The 18125-nt window shown below is 56.8% G+C and overlaps 1 protein-coding gene across 3 annotated transcripts in view; it reads left to right on the forward strand.

The window, feature by feature from the left end:
- Positions 1-916: 916 nt before the first annotated feature.
- The window catches only part of TEX55 (testis expressed 55), a 117117-nt gene continuing 99908 nt past the window's right edge, over positions 917-18125 (forward strand). For all 3 annotated transcript variants that reach the window (XM_075332829.1, XM_075332830.1, XM_075332831.1), the window contains exon 1: positions 917-1035. The gene's annotated coding sequence lies outside the window, so the exon portion shown is untranslated. The remainder of the gene's footprint in view (positions 1036-18125) is intronic.

The following is an 18125-nucleotide window of genomic DNA, read 5'->3' on the forward strand; positions in this document are numbered from 1 at the left end:
CAACCACCGCCGGAGCTGTACAGTGACTAAAAAATAATGTGAAAAATAATTTAAAAAAAAGGGGTTTTTTTATTTATTTTTTTTATATATAACATTAAATCTATCATTTTCCAATCTATCAAAATATAAAATTATATAAATAATGACAGAATGAAGGGAAAAATTAAATAAAAAACCCACCAGAATTGCCATTTTTTGGTCGCTGCATCTCCCCACCCCCCAAAAAAATGCAAATAAATCCATCAATACGTAGTATGCGCCCTCAAACGTATATCAATCAAAACTACAGGTCAGCGCGCAAAAAATAAGATCCTACAAGGCGCCAATGTCCAAAATGGAAAAAAAAGTGCAAAAAAAAAAAATGGTGTCAGAAGCAGATTCTTCTCATTTTTATTGTTTATTTGTTTGGAAATCTCTATGCTGGGTGTTTGTGGTTTGTTGTTTTTTTTTTTTTTTTTTGTTTTTTTTTATCATTGGTGATGGAAAAAATAATAAAAAAAAAAGTTATGGCTCATGGAAAAAAAGGAGAAAAAAACCCCAATTGTCCTGTCAATAATGAGTTAATAAAGTTGTAAAAACAATAAATAAATACATAAATCTAGAAGCCCACTCCATGCATTTCACACCTTTAAATAACACATAACCCTCAAAATTAGAAAATAGGAAGGGATTTGTTTATATTTAACAAAAAAGTTTCTCACTAACTTTGTTGTCATGACAACTGAACCTTACTACTCGCCCCCTTCCGTCGTCATAGAGACAAGCACCTCTTGAAAGGTTCCTCCTACGGAAAGGGCAGTAGGACATTTAGAAAAAAAAAAAAAGCGTTCCAAGACATTTGTCTGTTGCTATGACGACTGTGCGTCATCATGTGATCACCTCTGCGCCCGTCGTCACTCAGTGGTCGTCATAGTGACAAGCCGAGCGTCCAAACGACGGCGGCCGCCAGGAGACAATTCTAGACGGGAGCTGCAGCCCGACAGGGGCCAGACAGTTACAAAGGCAGCCCGAGCAGATCCGCGGCGTCCGGTGCAGGTACGTGATCCGCCGTGCTGGTAATGTCAGCGGGAAAGCGGGTGATGGACGGAGAGATGAGGAGCGACATCAGGAACAGCCACAAACACAGCGCAGCTGTGTGCAAATGGTCTCACTGCAGAATACAGCCCCCAGACCAGACCCCACATCACTACAGCCCCCAGACCAGACCCCTACATCACTACAGCCCCCAGACCAGACCCCTACATCACTACAGCCCCCAGACCAGACCCCTACATTAATACAGCCCCCAGACCAGACCCCTACATCACTACAGCCCCCAGACCAGACCCCTACATCACTACAGCCCCCAGACCAGACCCCTACATCACTACAGCCCCCAGACCAGACCCCTACATCACTACAGCCCCCAGACCCCTACATCACTACAGCCCCCAGACCAGACCCCTACATCACTACAGCCCCCAGACCAGACCCCTACATCACTACAGCCCCCAGACCCCTACATCACTACAGCCCCCAGACCAGACCCCTACATCACTACAGCCCCCAGACCCCTACATCACTACAGCCCCCAGACCAGACCCCTACATCACTACAGCCCCCAGACCAGACCCCTACATCACTACAGCCCCCAGACCAGACCCCTACATCACTACAGCCCCCAGACCAGACCCCACATCAATACAGCCCCCAGACCAGACCCCTACATCACTACAGCCCCCAAATCAGACCCCTACATTAATACAGACCCCAGACCAGACCCCACATCACTACAGCCCCCAGACCAGACCCCTACATCACTACAGCCCCCAGACCAGACCCCACATCAATACAGCCCCCAGACCAGACCCCTACATCACTACAGCCCCCAGACCAGACCCCTACATCACTACAGCCCCCAGACCAGACCCCTACATTAATACAGACCCCAGACCAGACCCCACATCACTACAGCCCCCAGACCAGACCACTACATCACTACAGCCCCCAGACCAGACCCCTACATCACTACAGCCCCCAGACCAGACCCCACATAAATACAGCCACCAGACCCCTACATCACTACAGCCCCCAGACCAGACCCCTACATCACTACAGCCCCCAGACCAGACCCCTACATCACTACAGCCCCCAGACCAGACCCCACATAAATACAGCCACCAGACCCCTACATCACTACAGCCCCCAGACCAGACCCCTACATCACTACAGCCCCCAGACCAGACCCCTACATCACTACAGCCCCCAGACCAGACCCCTACATTAATACAGACCCCAGACCAGACCCCACATCACTACAGCCCCCAGACCAGACCCCTACATTAATACAGACCCCAGACCAGACCCCACATCACTACAGCCCCCAGACCAGACCACTACATCACTACAGCCCCCAGACCAGACCCCTACATTAATACAGACCCCAGACCAGACCCCTACATCACTACAGCCCCCAGACCAGACCCCTACATCACTACAGCCCCCAGACCAGACCCCTACATCACTACAGCCCCCAGACCCCTACATCACTACAGCCCCCAGACCAGACCCCTACATCACTACAGCCCCCAGACCAGACCCCTACATCACTACAGCCCCCAGACCCCTACATCACTACAGCCCCCAGACCAGACCCCTACATCACTACAGCCCCCAGACCCCTACATCACTACAGCCCCCAGACCAGACCCCTACATCACTACAGCCCCCAGACCAGACCCCTACATCACTACAGCCCCCAGACCAGACCCCTACATCACTACAGCCCCCAGACCAGACCCCACATCAATACAGCCCCCAGACCAGACCCCTACATCACTACAGCCCCCAAATCAGACCCCTACATTAATACAGACCCCAGACCAGACCCCACATCACTACAGCCCCCAGACCAGACCCCTACATCACTACAGCCCCCAGACCAGACCCCACATCAATACAGCCCCCAGACCAGACCCCTACATCACTACAGCCCCCAGACCAGACCCCTACATCACTACAGCCCCCAGACCAGACCCCTACATCACTACAGCCCCCAGACCAGACCCCTACATCACTACAGCCCCCAGACCAGACCCCTACATTAATACAGCCCCCAGACCAGACCCCTACATCACTACAGCCCCCAGACCAGACCCCTACATCACTACAGCCCCCAGACCAGACCCCTACATCACTACAGCCCCCAGACCCCTACATCACTACAGCCCCCAGACCAGACCCCTACATCACTACAGCCCCCAGACCAGACCCCTACATCACTACAGCCCCCAGACCCCTACATCACTACAGCCCCCAGACCAGACCCCTACATCACTACAGCCCCCAGACCCCTACATCACTACAGCCCCCAGACCAGACCCCTACATCACTACAGCCCCCAGACCAGACCCCTACATCACTACAGCCCCCAGACCAGACCCCTACATCACTACAGCCCCCAGACCAGACCCCACATCAATACAGCCCCCAGACCAGACCCCTACATCACTACAGCCCCCAAATCAGACCCCTACATTAATACAGACCCCAGACCAGACCCCACATCACTACAGCCCCCAGACCAGACCCCTACATCACTACAGCCCCCAGACCAGACCCCACATCAATACAGCCCCCAGACCAGACCCCTACATCACTACAGCCCCCAGACCAGACCCCTACATCACTACAGCCCCCAGACCAGACCCCTACATTAATACAGACCCCAGACCAGACCCCACATAACTACAGCCCCCAGACCAGACCACTACATCACTACAGCCCCCAGACCAGACCCCTACATCACTACAGCCCCCAGACCAGACCCCACATAAATACAGCCACCAGACCCCTACATCACTACAGCCCCCAGACCAGACCCCTACATCACTACAGCCCCCAGACCAGACCCCTACATCACTACAGCCCCCAGACCAGACCCCACATAAATACAGCCACCAGACCCCTACATCACTACAGCCCCCAGACCAGACCCCTACATCACTACAGCCCCCAGACCAGACCCCTACATCACTACAGCCCCCAGACCAGACCCCTACATTAATACAGACCCCAGACCAGACCCCACATCACTACAGCCCCCAGACCAGACCCCTACATTAATACAGACCCCAGACCAGACCCCACATCACTACAGCCCCCAGACCAGACCACTACATCACTACAGCCCCCAGACCAGACCCCTACATTAATACAGACCCCAGACCAGACCCCTACATCACTACAGCCCCCAGACCAGACCCCTACATCACTACAGCCCCCAGACCAGACCCCTACATCACTACAGCCCCCAGACCCCTACATCACTACAGCCCCCAGACCAGACCCCTACATCACTACAGCCCCCAGACCAGACCCCTACATCACTACAGCCCCCAGACCCCTACATCACTACAGCCCCCAGACCAGACCCCTACATCACTACAGCCCCCAGACCCCTACATCACTACAGCCCCCAGACCAGACCCCTACATCACTACAGCCCCCAGACCAGACCCCTACATCACTACAGCCCCCAGACCCCTACATCACTACAGCCCCCAGACCAGACCCCTACATCACTACAGCCCCCAGACCCCTACATCACTACAGCCCCCAGACCAGACCCCTACATCACTACAGCCCCCAGACCAGACCCCTACATCACTACAGCCCCCAGACCAGACCCCTACATCACTACAGCCCCCAGACCAGACCCCACATCAATACAGCCCCCAGACCAGACCCCTACATCACTACAGCCCCCAAATCAGACCCCTACATTAATACAGACCCCAGACCAGACCCCACATCACTACAGCCCCCAGACCAGACCCCTACATCACTACAGCCCCCAGACCAGACCCCACATCAATACAGCCCCCAGACCAGACCCCTACATCACTACAGCCCCCAGACCAGACCCCTACATCACTACAGCCCCCAGACCAGACCCCTACATTAATACAGACCCCAGACCAGACCCCACATCACTACAGCCCCCAGACCAGACCACTACATCACTACAGCCCCCAGACCAGACCCCTACATCACTACAGCCCCCAGACCAGACCCCACATAAATACAGCCACCAGACCCCTACATCACTACAGCCCCCAGACCAGACCCCTACATCACTACAGCCCCCAGACCAGACCCCTACATCACTACAGCCCCCAGACCAGACCCCACATAAATACAGCCACCAGACCCCTACATCACTACAGCCCCCAGACCAGACCCCTACATCACTACAGCCCCCAGACCAGACCCCTACATCACTACAGCCCCCAGACCAGACCCCTACATTAATACAGACCCCAGACCAGACCCCACATCACTACAGCCCCCAGACCAGACCCCTACATTAATACAGACCCCAGACCAGACCCCACATCACTACAGCCCCCAGACCAGACCACTACATCACTACAGCCCCCAGACCAGACCCCTACATTAATACAGACCCCAGACCAGACCCCTACATCACTACAGCCCCCAGACCAGACCCCTACATCACTACAGCCCCCAGACCAGACCCCTACATCACTACAGCCCCCAGACCCCTACATCACTACAGCCCCCAGACCAGACCCCTACATCACTACAGCCCCCAGACCAGACCCCTACATCACTACAGCCCCCAGACCCCTACATCACTACAGCCCCCAGACCAGACCCCTACATCACTACAGCCCCCAGACCCCTACATCACTACAGCCCCCAGACCAGACCCCTACATCACTACAGCCCCCAGACCAGACCCCTACATCACTACAGCCCCCAGACCAGACCCCTACATCACTACAGCCCCCAGACCAGACCCCACATCAATACAGCCCCCAGACCAGACCCCTACATCACTACAGCCCCCAAATCAGACCCCTACATTAATACAGACCCCAGACCAGACCCCACATCACTACAGCCCCCAGACCAGACCCCTACATCACTACAGCCCCCAGACCAGACCCCACATCAATACAGCCCCCAGACCAGACCCCTACATCACTACAGCCCCCAGACCAGACCCCTACATCACTACAGCCCCCAGACCAGACCCCTACATCACTACAGCCCCCAGACCAGACCCCTACATCACTACAGCCCCCAGACCAGACCCCTACATTAATACAGCCCCCAGACCAGACCCCTACATCACTACAGCCCCCAGACCAGACCCCTACATCACTACAGCCCCCAGACCAGACCCCTACATCACTACAGCCCCCAGACCCCTACATCACTACAGCCCCCAGACCAGACCCCTACATCACTACAGCCCCCAGACCAGACCCCTACATCACTACAGCCCCCAGACCCCTACATCACTACAGCCCCCAGACCAGACCCCTACATCACTACAGCCCCCAGACCCCTACATCACTACAGCCCCCAGACCAGACCCCTACATCACTACAGCCCCCAGACCAGACCCCTACATCACTACAGCCCCCAGACCAGACCCCTACATCACTACAGCCCCCAGACCAGACCCCACATCAATACAGCCCCCAGACCAGACCCCTACATCACTACAGCCCCCAAATCAGACCCCTACATTAATACAGACCCCAGACCAGACCCCACATCACTACAGCCCCCAGACCAGACCCCTACATCACTACAGCCCCCAGACCAGACCCCACATCAATACAGCCCCCAGACCAGACCCCTACATCACTACAGCCCCCAGACCAGACCCCTACATCACTACAGCCCCCAGACCAGACCCCTACATTAATACAGACCCCAGACCAGACCCCACATCACTACAGCCCCCAGACCAGACCACTACATCACTACAGCCCCCAGACCAGACCCCTACATCACTACAGCCCCCAGACCAGACCCCACATAAATACAGCCACCAGACCCCTACATCACTACAGCCCCCAGACCAGACCCCTACATCACTACAGCCCCCAGACCAGACCCCTACATCACTACAGCCCCCAGACCAGACCCCACATAAATACAGCCACCAGACCCCTACATCACTACAGCCCCCAGACCAGACCCCTACATCACTACAGCCCCCAGACCAGACCCCTACATCACTACAGCCCCCAGACCAGACCCCTACATTAATACAGACCCCAGACCAGACCCCACATCACTACAGCCCCCAGACCAGACCCCTACATTAATACAGACCCCAGACCAGACCCCACATCACTACAGCCCCCAGACCAGACCACTACATCACTACAGCCCCCAGACCAGACCCCTACATTAATACAGACCCCAGACCAGACCCCTACATCACTACAGCCCCCAGACCAGACCCCTACATCACTACAGCCCCCAGACCAGACTCCTACATCACTACAGCCCCCAGACCCCTACATCACTACAGCCCCCAGACCAGACCCCTACATCACTACAGCCCCCAGACCAGACCCCTACATCACTACAGCCCCCAGACCCCTACATCACTACAGCCCCCAGACCAGACCCCTACATCACTACAGCCCCCAGACCCCTACATCACTACAGCCCCCAGACCAGACCCCTACATCACTACAGCCCCCAGACCAGACCCCTACATCACTACAGCCCCCAGACCAGACCCCTACATCACTACAGCCCCCAGACCAGACCCCACATCAATACAGCCCCCAGACCAGACCCCTACATCACTACAGCCCCCAAATCAGACCCCTACATTAATACAGACCCCAGACCAGACCCCACATCACTACAGCCCCCAGACCAGACCCCTACATCACTACAGCCCCCAGACCAGACCCCACATCAATACAGCCCCCAGACCAGACCCCTACATCACTACAGCCCCCAGACCAGACCCCTACATCACTACAGCCCCCAGACCAGACCCCTACATCACTACAGCCCCCAGACCAGACCCCTACATCACTACAGCCCCCAGACCAGACCCCTACATTAATACAGCCCCCAGACCAGACCCCTACATCACTACAGCCCCCAGACCAGACCCCTACATCACTACAGCCCCCAGACCAGACCCCTACATCACTACAGCCCCCAGACCCCTACATCACTACAGCCCCCAGACCAGACCCCTACATCACTACAGCCCCCAGACCAGACCCCTACATCACTACAGCCCCCAGACCCCTACATCACTACAGCCCCCAGACCAGACCCCTACATCACTACAGCCCCCAGACCCCTACATCACTACAGCCCCCAGACCAGACCCCTACATCACTACAGCCCCCAGACCAGACCCCTACATCACTACAGCCCCCAGACCAGACCCCTACATCACTACAGCCCCCAGACCAGACCCCACATCAATACAGCCCCCAGACCAGACCCCTACATCACTACAGCCCCCAAATCAGACCCCTACATTAATACAGACCCCAGACCAGACCCCACATCACTACAGCCCCCAGACCAGACCCCTACATCACTACAGCCCCCAGACCAGACCCCACATCAATACAGCCCCCAGACCAGACCCCTACATCACTACAGCCCCCAGACCAGACCCCTACATCACTACAGCCCCCAGACCAGACCCCTACATTAATACAGACCCCAGACCAGACCCCACATCACTACAGCCCCCAGACCAGACCACTACATCACTACAGCCCCCAGACCAGACCCCTACATCACTACAGCCCCCAGACCAGACCCCACATAAATACAGCCACCAGACCCCTACATCACTACAGCCCCCAGACCAGACCCCTACATCACTACAGCCCCCAGACCAGACCCCTACATCACTACAGCCCCCAGACCAGACCCCACATAAATACAGCCACCAGACCCCTACATCACTACAGCCCCCAGACCAGACCCCTACATCACTACAGCCCCCAGACCAGACCCCTACATCACTACAGCCCCCAGACCAGACCCCTACATTAATACAGACCCCAGACCAGACCCCACATCACTACAGCCCCCAGACCAGACCCCTACATTAATACAGACCCCAGACCAGACCCCACATCACTACAGCCCCCAGACCAGACCACTACATCACTACAGCCCCCAGACCAGACCCCTACATTAATACAGACCCCAGACCAGACCCCTACATCACTACAGCCCCCAGACCAGACCCCTACATCACTACAGCCCCCAGACCAGACCCCTACATCACTACAGCCCCCAGACCCCTACATCACTACAGCCCCCAGACCAGACCCCTACATCACTACAGCCCCCAGACCAGACCCCTACATCACTACAGCCCCCAGACCCCTACATCACTACAGCCCCCAGACCAGACCCCTACATCACTACAGCCCCCAGACCCCTACATCACTACAGCCCCCAGACCAGACCCCTACATCACTACAGCCCCCAGACCAGACCCCTACATCACTACAGCCCCCAGACCCCTACATCACTACAGCCCCCAGACCAGACCCCTACATCACTACAGCCCCCAGACCCCTACATCACTACAGCCCCCAGACCAGACCCCTACATCACTACAGCCCCCAGACCAGACCCCTACATCACTACAGCCCCCAGACCAGACCCCTACATCACTACAGCCCCCAGACCAGACCCCACATCAATACAGCCCCCAGACCAGACCCCTACATCACTACAGCCCCCAAATCAGACCCCTACATTAATACAGACCCCAGACCAGACCCCACATCACTACAGCCCCCAGACCAGACCCCTACATCACTACAGCCCCCAGACCAGACCCCACATCAATACAGCCCCCAGACCAGACCCCTACATCACTACAGCCCCCAGACCAGACCCCTACATCACTACAGCCCCCAGACCAGACCCCTACATTAATACAGACCCCAGACCAGACCCCACATCACTACAGCCCCCAGACCAGACCACTACATCACTACAGCCCCCAGACCAGACCCCTACATCACTACAGCCCCCAGACCAGACCCCACATAAATACAGCCACCAGACCCCTACATCACTACAGCCCCCAGACCAGACCCCTACATCACTACAGCCCCCAGACCAGACCCCTACATCACTACAGCCCCCAGACCAGACCCCACATAAATACAGCCACCAGACCCCTACATCACTACAGCCCCCAGACCAGACCCCTACATCACTACAGCCCCCAGACCAGACCCCTACATCACTACAGCCCCCAGACCAGACCCCTACATTAATACAGACCCCAGACCAGACCCCACATCACTACAGCCCCCAGACCAGACCCCTACATTAATACAGACCCCAGACCAGACCCCACATCACTACAGCCCCCAGACCAGACCACTACATCACTACAGCCCCCAGACCAGACCCCTACATTAATACAGACCCCAGACCAGACCCCTACATCACTACAGCCCCCAGACCAGACCCCTACATCACTACAGCCCCCAGACCAGACCCCTACATCACTACAGCCCCCAGACCCCTACATCACTACAGCCCCCAGACCAGACCCCTACATCACTACAGCCCCCAGACCAGACCCCTACATCACTACAGCCCCCAGACCCCTACATCACTACAGCCCCCAGACCAGACCCCTACATCACTACAGCCCCCAGACCCCTACATCACTACAGCCCCCAGACCAGACCCCTACATCACTACAGCCCCCAGACCAGACCCCTACATCACTACAGCCCCCAGACCAGACCCCTACATCACTACAGCCCCCAGACCAGACCCCACATCAATACAGCCCCCAGACCAGACCCCTACATCACTACAGCCCCCAAATCAGACCCCTACATTAATACAGACCCCAGACCAGACCCCACATCACTACAGCCCCCAGACCAGACCCCTACATCACTACAGCCCCCAGACCAGACCCCACATCAATACAGCCCCCAGACCAGACCCCTACATCACTACAGCCCCCAGACCAGACCCCTACATCACTACAGCCCCCAGACCAGACCCCTACATCACTACAGCCCCCAGACCAGACCCCTACATCACTACAGCCCCCAGACCAGACCCCTACATTAATACAGCCCCCAGACCAGACCCCTACATCACTACAGCCCCCAGACCAGACCCCTACATCACTACAGCCCCCAGACCAGACCCCTACATCACTACAGCCCCCAGACCCCTACATCACTACAGCCCCCAGACCAGACCCCTACATCACTACAGCCCCCAGACCAGACCCCTACATCACTACAGCCCCCAGACCCCTACATCACTACAGCCCCCAGACCAGACCCCTACATCACTACAGCCCCCAGACCCCTACATCACTACAGCCCCCAGACCAGACCCCTACATCACTACAGCCCCCAGACCAGACCCCTACATCACTACAGCCCCCAGACCAGACCCCTACATCACTACAGCCCCCAGACCAGACCCCACATCAATACAGCCCCCAGACCAGACCCCTACATCACTACAGCCCCCAAATCAGACCCCTACATTAATACAGACCCCAGACCAGACCCCACATCACTACAGCCCCCAGACCAGACCCCTACATCACTACAGCCCCCAGACCAGACCCCACATCAATACAGCCCCCAGACCAGACCCCTACATCACTACAGCCCCCAGACCAGACCCCTACATCACTACAGCCCCCAGACCAGACCCCTACATTAATACAGACCCCAGACCAGACCCCACATCACTACAGCCCCCAGACCAGACCACTACATCACTACAGCCCCCAGACCAGACCCCTACATCACTACAGCCCCCAGACCAGACCCCACATAAATACAGCCACCAGACCCCTACATCACTACAGCCCCCAGACCAGACCCCTACATCACTACAGCCCCCAGACCAGACCCCTACATCACTACAGCCCCCAGACCAGACCCCACATAAATACAGCCACCAGACCCCTACATCACTACAGCCCCCAGACCAGACCCCTACATCACTACAGCCCCCAGACCAGACCCCTACATCACTACAGCCCCCAGACCAGACCCCTACATTAATACAGACCCCAGACCAGACCCCACATCACTACAGCCCCCAGACCAGACCCCTACATTAATACAGACCCCAGACCAGACCCCACATCACTACAGCCCCCAGACCAGACCACTACATCACTACAGCCCCCAGACCAGACCCCTACATTAATACAGACCCCAGACCAGACCCCTACATCACTACAGCCCCCAGACCAGACCCCTACATCACTACAGCCCCCAGACCAGACCCCTACATCACTACAGCCCCCAGACCCCTACATCACTACAGCCCCCAGACCAGACCCCTACATCACTACAGCCCCCAGACCAGACCCCTACATCACTACAGCCCCCAGACCCCTACATCACTACAGCCCCCAGACCAGACCCCTACATCACTACAGCCCCCAGACCCCTACATCACTACAGCCCCCAGACCAGACCCCTACATCACTACAGCCCCCAGACCAGACCCCTACATCACTACAGCCCCCAGACCAGACCCCTACATCACTACAGCCCCCAGACCAGACCCCACATCAATACAGCCCCCAGACCAGACCCCTACATCACTACAGCCCCCAAATCAGACCCCTACATTAATACAGACCCCAGACCAGACCCCACATCACTACAGCCCCCAGACCAGACCCCTACATCACTACAGCCCCCAGACCAGACCCCACATCAATACAGCCCCCAGACCAGACCCCTACATCACTACAGCCCCCAGACCAGACCCCTACATCACTACAGCCCCCAGACCAGACCCCTACATTAATACAGACCCCAGACCAGACCCCACATCACTACAGCCCCCAGACCAGACCACTACATCACTACAGCCCCCAGACCAGACCCCTACATCACTACAGCCCCCAGACCAGACCCCACATAAATACAGCCACCAGACCCCTACATCACTACAGCCCCCAGACCAGACCCCTACATCACTACAGCCCCCAGACCAGACCCCTACATCACTACAGCCCCCAGACCAGACCCCACATAAATACAGCCACCAGACCCCTACATCACTACAGCCCCCAGACCAGACCCCTACATCACTACAGCCCCCAGACCAGACCCCTACATCACTACAGCCCCCAGACCAGACCCCTACATTAATACAGACCCCAGACCAGACCCCACATCACTACAGCCCCCAGACCAGACCCCTACATTAATACAGACCCCAGACCAGACCCCACATCACTACAGCCCCCAGACCAGACCACTACATCACTACAGCCCCCAGACCAGACCCCTACATTAATACAGACCCCAGACCAGACCCCACATCACTACAGCCCCCAGACCAGACCCCTACATCACTACAGCCCCCAGACCAGACCCCACATCACTACAGCCCCCAGACCAGACCACTACATCACTACAGCCCCCAGACCAGACCCCTACATTAATACAGACCCCAGACCAGACCCCACATCACTACAGCCCCCAGACCAGACCCCTACATCACTACAGCCCCCAGACCAGACCCCTACATCACTACAGCCCCCAGACCAGACCCCTACATCACTACAGCCCCCAGACCAGACCCCTACATCACTACAGCCCCCAGACCAGACCCCACATCACTACAGCCCCCAGACCAGACCCCTACATCACTACAGCCCCCAGACCAGACCCCTACATTAATACAGACCCCAGACCAGACCCCACATCACTACAGCCCCCAGACCAGACCACTACATCACTACAGCCCCCAGACCAGACCCCTACATTAATACAGACCCCAGACCAGACCCCACATCACTACAGCCCCCAGACCAGACCCCTACATCACTACAGCCCCCAGACCAGACCCCACATCACTACAGCCCCCAGACCAGACCACTACATCACTACAGCCCCCAGACCAGACCCCTACATTAATACAGACCCCAGACCAGACCCCACATCACTACAGCCCCCAGACCAGACCCCTACATCACTACAGCCCCCAGACCAGACCCCTACATCACTACAGCCCCCAGACCAGACCCCTACATCACTACAGCCCCCAGACCAGACCCCTACATTAATACAGACCCCAGACCCGACCCCACATCACTACAGCCCCCAGACCAGACCCCTACATCACTACAGCCCCCAGACCAGACCCCTACATCACTACAGCCCCCAGACCAGACCCCTACATTAATACAGACCCCAGACCAGACCCCACATCACTACAGCCCCCAGACCAGACCCCTACATCACTACAGCCCCCAGACCAGACCCCTACATCACTACAGCCCCCAGACCAGACCCCTACATCACTACAGCCCCCAGACCAGACCCCTACATTAATACAGAGCCCAGACCAGACCCCACATCACTACAGCCCCCAGACCAGACCCCACATCACTACAGCCCCCAGACCAGACCACTACATCACTACAGCCCCCAGACCAGACCACTACATCACTACAGCCCCCAGACCAGACCCCTACATTAATACAGACCCCAGACCAGACCCCACATCACTACAGCCCCCAGACCCCTACATCACTACAGCCCCCAGACCAGACCCCTACATCACTACAGCCCCCAGACCCCTACATCACTACAGCCCCCAGACCAGGCCCCACATCAATACATCCCCCACATCAATACATCCCCCAGACCAGACCCCACATCAATACATCCCCCACATCAATACAGCCCCCAGACCAGACCCCTACATCACTACAGCCCCCAGACCAGACCCCTACATCACTACAGCCCCCAGACCAGACCCCACATCAATACAGCCCCCCAGACCAGACCCCTACATCACTACAGCCCCCAGACCAGACCCCACATCACTACAGCCCCCAGACCAGACCCCACATCAATACAGCCCCCCAGACCAGAGCCCTACATCACTACAGCCCCCCAGACCAGACCCCACATCACTACAGCCCCCAGACCAGACCCCTACATCACTACAGCCCCCAGACCAGACCCCTACATCACTACAGCCCCCCAGACCAGACCCCTACATCACTACAGCCCCCAGACCAGACCCCTACATCACTACAGCCCCCAGACCAGACCCCTACATTAATACAGACCCCAGACCAGACCCCACATCACTACAGCCCCCAGACCAGACCACTACATCACTACAGCCCCCAGACCAGACCCCTACATTAATACAGACCCCAGACCAGACCCCACATCACTACAGCCCCCAGACCAGACCCCTACATCACTACAGCCCCCAGACCAGACCCCTACATCACTACAGCCCCCAGACCAGACCCCTACATTAATACAGACCCCAGACCAGACCCCACATCACTACAGCCCCCAGACCAGACCCCTACATCACTACAGCCCCCAGACCAGACCCCTACATCACTACAGCCCCCAGACCAGACCCCTACATTAATACAGACCCCAGACCAGACCCCACATCACTACAGCCCCCAGACCAGACCCCACATCACTACAGCCCCCAGACCAGACCACTACATCACTACAGCCCCCAGACCAGACCCCTACATCACTACAGCCCCCAGACCAGACCCCTACATTAATACAGACCCCAGACCAGACCCCACATCACTACAGCCCCCAGACCAGACCACTACATCACTACAGCCCCCAGACCAGACCCCACATCAATACATCCCCCAGGCCAGGCCCCCACATCAATACAGACCCCAGACCAGACCCCTACATCAATACAGACCCCAGACCAGGCCCCCACATCAATACAGACCCCAGACCAGGCCACCACATCAATACAGCACCCAGACCAGACCCCACATCAATACAGACCCCAGACCAGGCTCCACATCAATACAGCCCCCAGACCAGGCCCCACATCAATACATCCCTCAGACCAGGCCCCGCATCAATACAGACCCCAGACCAGGCCCCGCATCAATACAGCTCCCAGACCAGACCCCACATCAATACATCCCCCAGACCAGGCCCCACATCAATACATCCCTCAGACCAGGCCCCGCATCAATACAGCTCCCAGACCAGGCCCCACATCAATACATCCCCCAGACCAGACCCCTACATCAGTACATCCCCCAGACCAGGCCCCACATCCAATACATCCCCCAGACCAGACCCCTACATCAATACATCCCCCAGACCAGGCCCCACATCAATACATCCCCCAGACCAGGCCCCACATCAATACATCCCCCAGACCAGACCCCACATCAATACATCCCCCAGACCAGGCCCCACATCAATACATCCCCCAGACCAGACCCCACATCAATACAGACCCCAGACCAGACCCCTACATCAATACAGACCCCAGACCAGACCCCACATCAATACAAACCCCAGACCAGACCCCACATCAACACAGACCCCAGACCAGGCCCCACATCAATACAGACCCCAGACCAGGCCCCACATCAATACAGACCCCAGACCAGGCCCCATATCAATACATCCCCCAGACCAGGCCCCACATCAATACATTCCCCAGACCAGGCCCCACATCAATACAGCCCCCAGACCAGACCCCTACATCAATACAGACCTCAGACCAGGCCCCCACATCAATACAGCCCCCAGACCAGGCCCCACATCAATACAGACCCCCACATCAATACAGCTCCCAGACCAGGCCCCACATCAATACAGACACCAGACCCCTACATCAATACAGCCCCCAGATCAGGCCCCACATCAATACAGCCCCCAGACCAGGCCCCACATCAATACAGACCCCAGACCCCACATCAATACAGACCCCAGACCAGGCCCCCACATCAATACAGAACCCAGACTAGGCCCCTACATCAATACAGACCCCAGACCAGACCCCTACATCAATACAGACTCCAGATCAGACCCCACACGTCAATACAGACCCCAGACCAGATGCCTACATCAGTACAGACCCCAGACCAGACCCCACATCAATACAGACCTCAGACCAGACCCCTACAACAATACTGCCCCTAGACCAGACCCCACATCAATACAGACCCCAGACCAGGTCCTACATCAATACAGACCCCAGACCAGGCCCCTTAGATCAATACAGACCCCAGACCAGGCCCCACATCAATACATCCCTCAGACCAGGCCCCGCATCAATACAGCTCCCAGACCAGGCCCCACATCAATACATCCCCCAGACCAGACCCCTACATCAGTACATCCCCCAGACCAGGCCCCACATCCAATACATCCCCCAGACCAGACCCCTACATCAATACATCCCCCAGACCAGGCCCCACATCAATACATCCCCCAGACCAGGCCCCACATCAATACATCCCCCAGACCAGGCCCCACATCAATACATCCCCCAGACCAGACCCCACATCAATACAGACCCCAGACTAGACCCCTACATCAATACAGACCCCAGACCAGACCCCACATCAATACAAACCCCAGACCAGACCCCACATCAACACAGACCCCAGACCAGGCCCCACATCAATGCAGACCCCAGACCAGGCCCCACATCAATACAGACCCCAGACCAGGCCCCACATCAATACATCCCCCAGACCAGGCCCCACATCAATACATTCCCCAGACCAGGCCCCACATCAATACAGCCCCCAGACCAGACCCCTACATCAATACAGACCTCAGACCAGGCCCCCACATCAATACAGCCCCCAGACCAGGCCCCACATAAATACAGTCCCCAGACCAGGCCCCACATCAGTACAGACCCCCACATCAATACAGCTCCCAGACCAGGCCCCACATCAATACAGACACCAGACCCCTACATCAATACAGCCCCCAGATCAGGCCCCACATCAATACAGCCCCCAGACCAGGCCCCACATCAATACAGCCCCCAGACCAGACCCCACATCAATACAGACCCCAGACCCCACATCAATACAGACCCCAGACCAGGCCCCCACATAAATACAGAACCCAGACTAGGCCCCCACATCAATACAGACCCCAGACCAGACCCCTACATCAATACAGACCCCAGATCAGACCCCACACGTCAATACAGACCCCAGACCAGATGCCTACATCAGTACAGACCCCAGACCAGACCCCACATCAATACAGACCTCAGACCAGACCCCTACAACAATACTGCCCCTAGACCAGACCCCACATCAATACAGACCCCAGACCAGGCCCCTACATCAATACAGACCCCAGACCAGGCCCCTTAGATCAATACAGACCCCAGACCAGGCCCCACATCAATACAGACCCCAGACCAGACCCCACATCAATACAACCCCCAGACCAGACCCCCACATCAATACAGACCCCAGACCAGACCCCCACATCGATACAGACCCCAGACCA

Source organism: Anomaloglossus baeobatrachus, chromosome 2, assembly GCF_048569485.1.
Source record: "Anomaloglossus baeobatrachus isolate aAnoBae1 chromosome 2, aAnoBae1.hap1, whole genome shotgun sequence".
NCBI classification, from domain to species: domain Eukaryota; kingdom Metazoa; phylum Chordata; class Amphibia; order Anura; family Aromobatidae; genus Anomaloglossus; species Anomaloglossus baeobatrachus.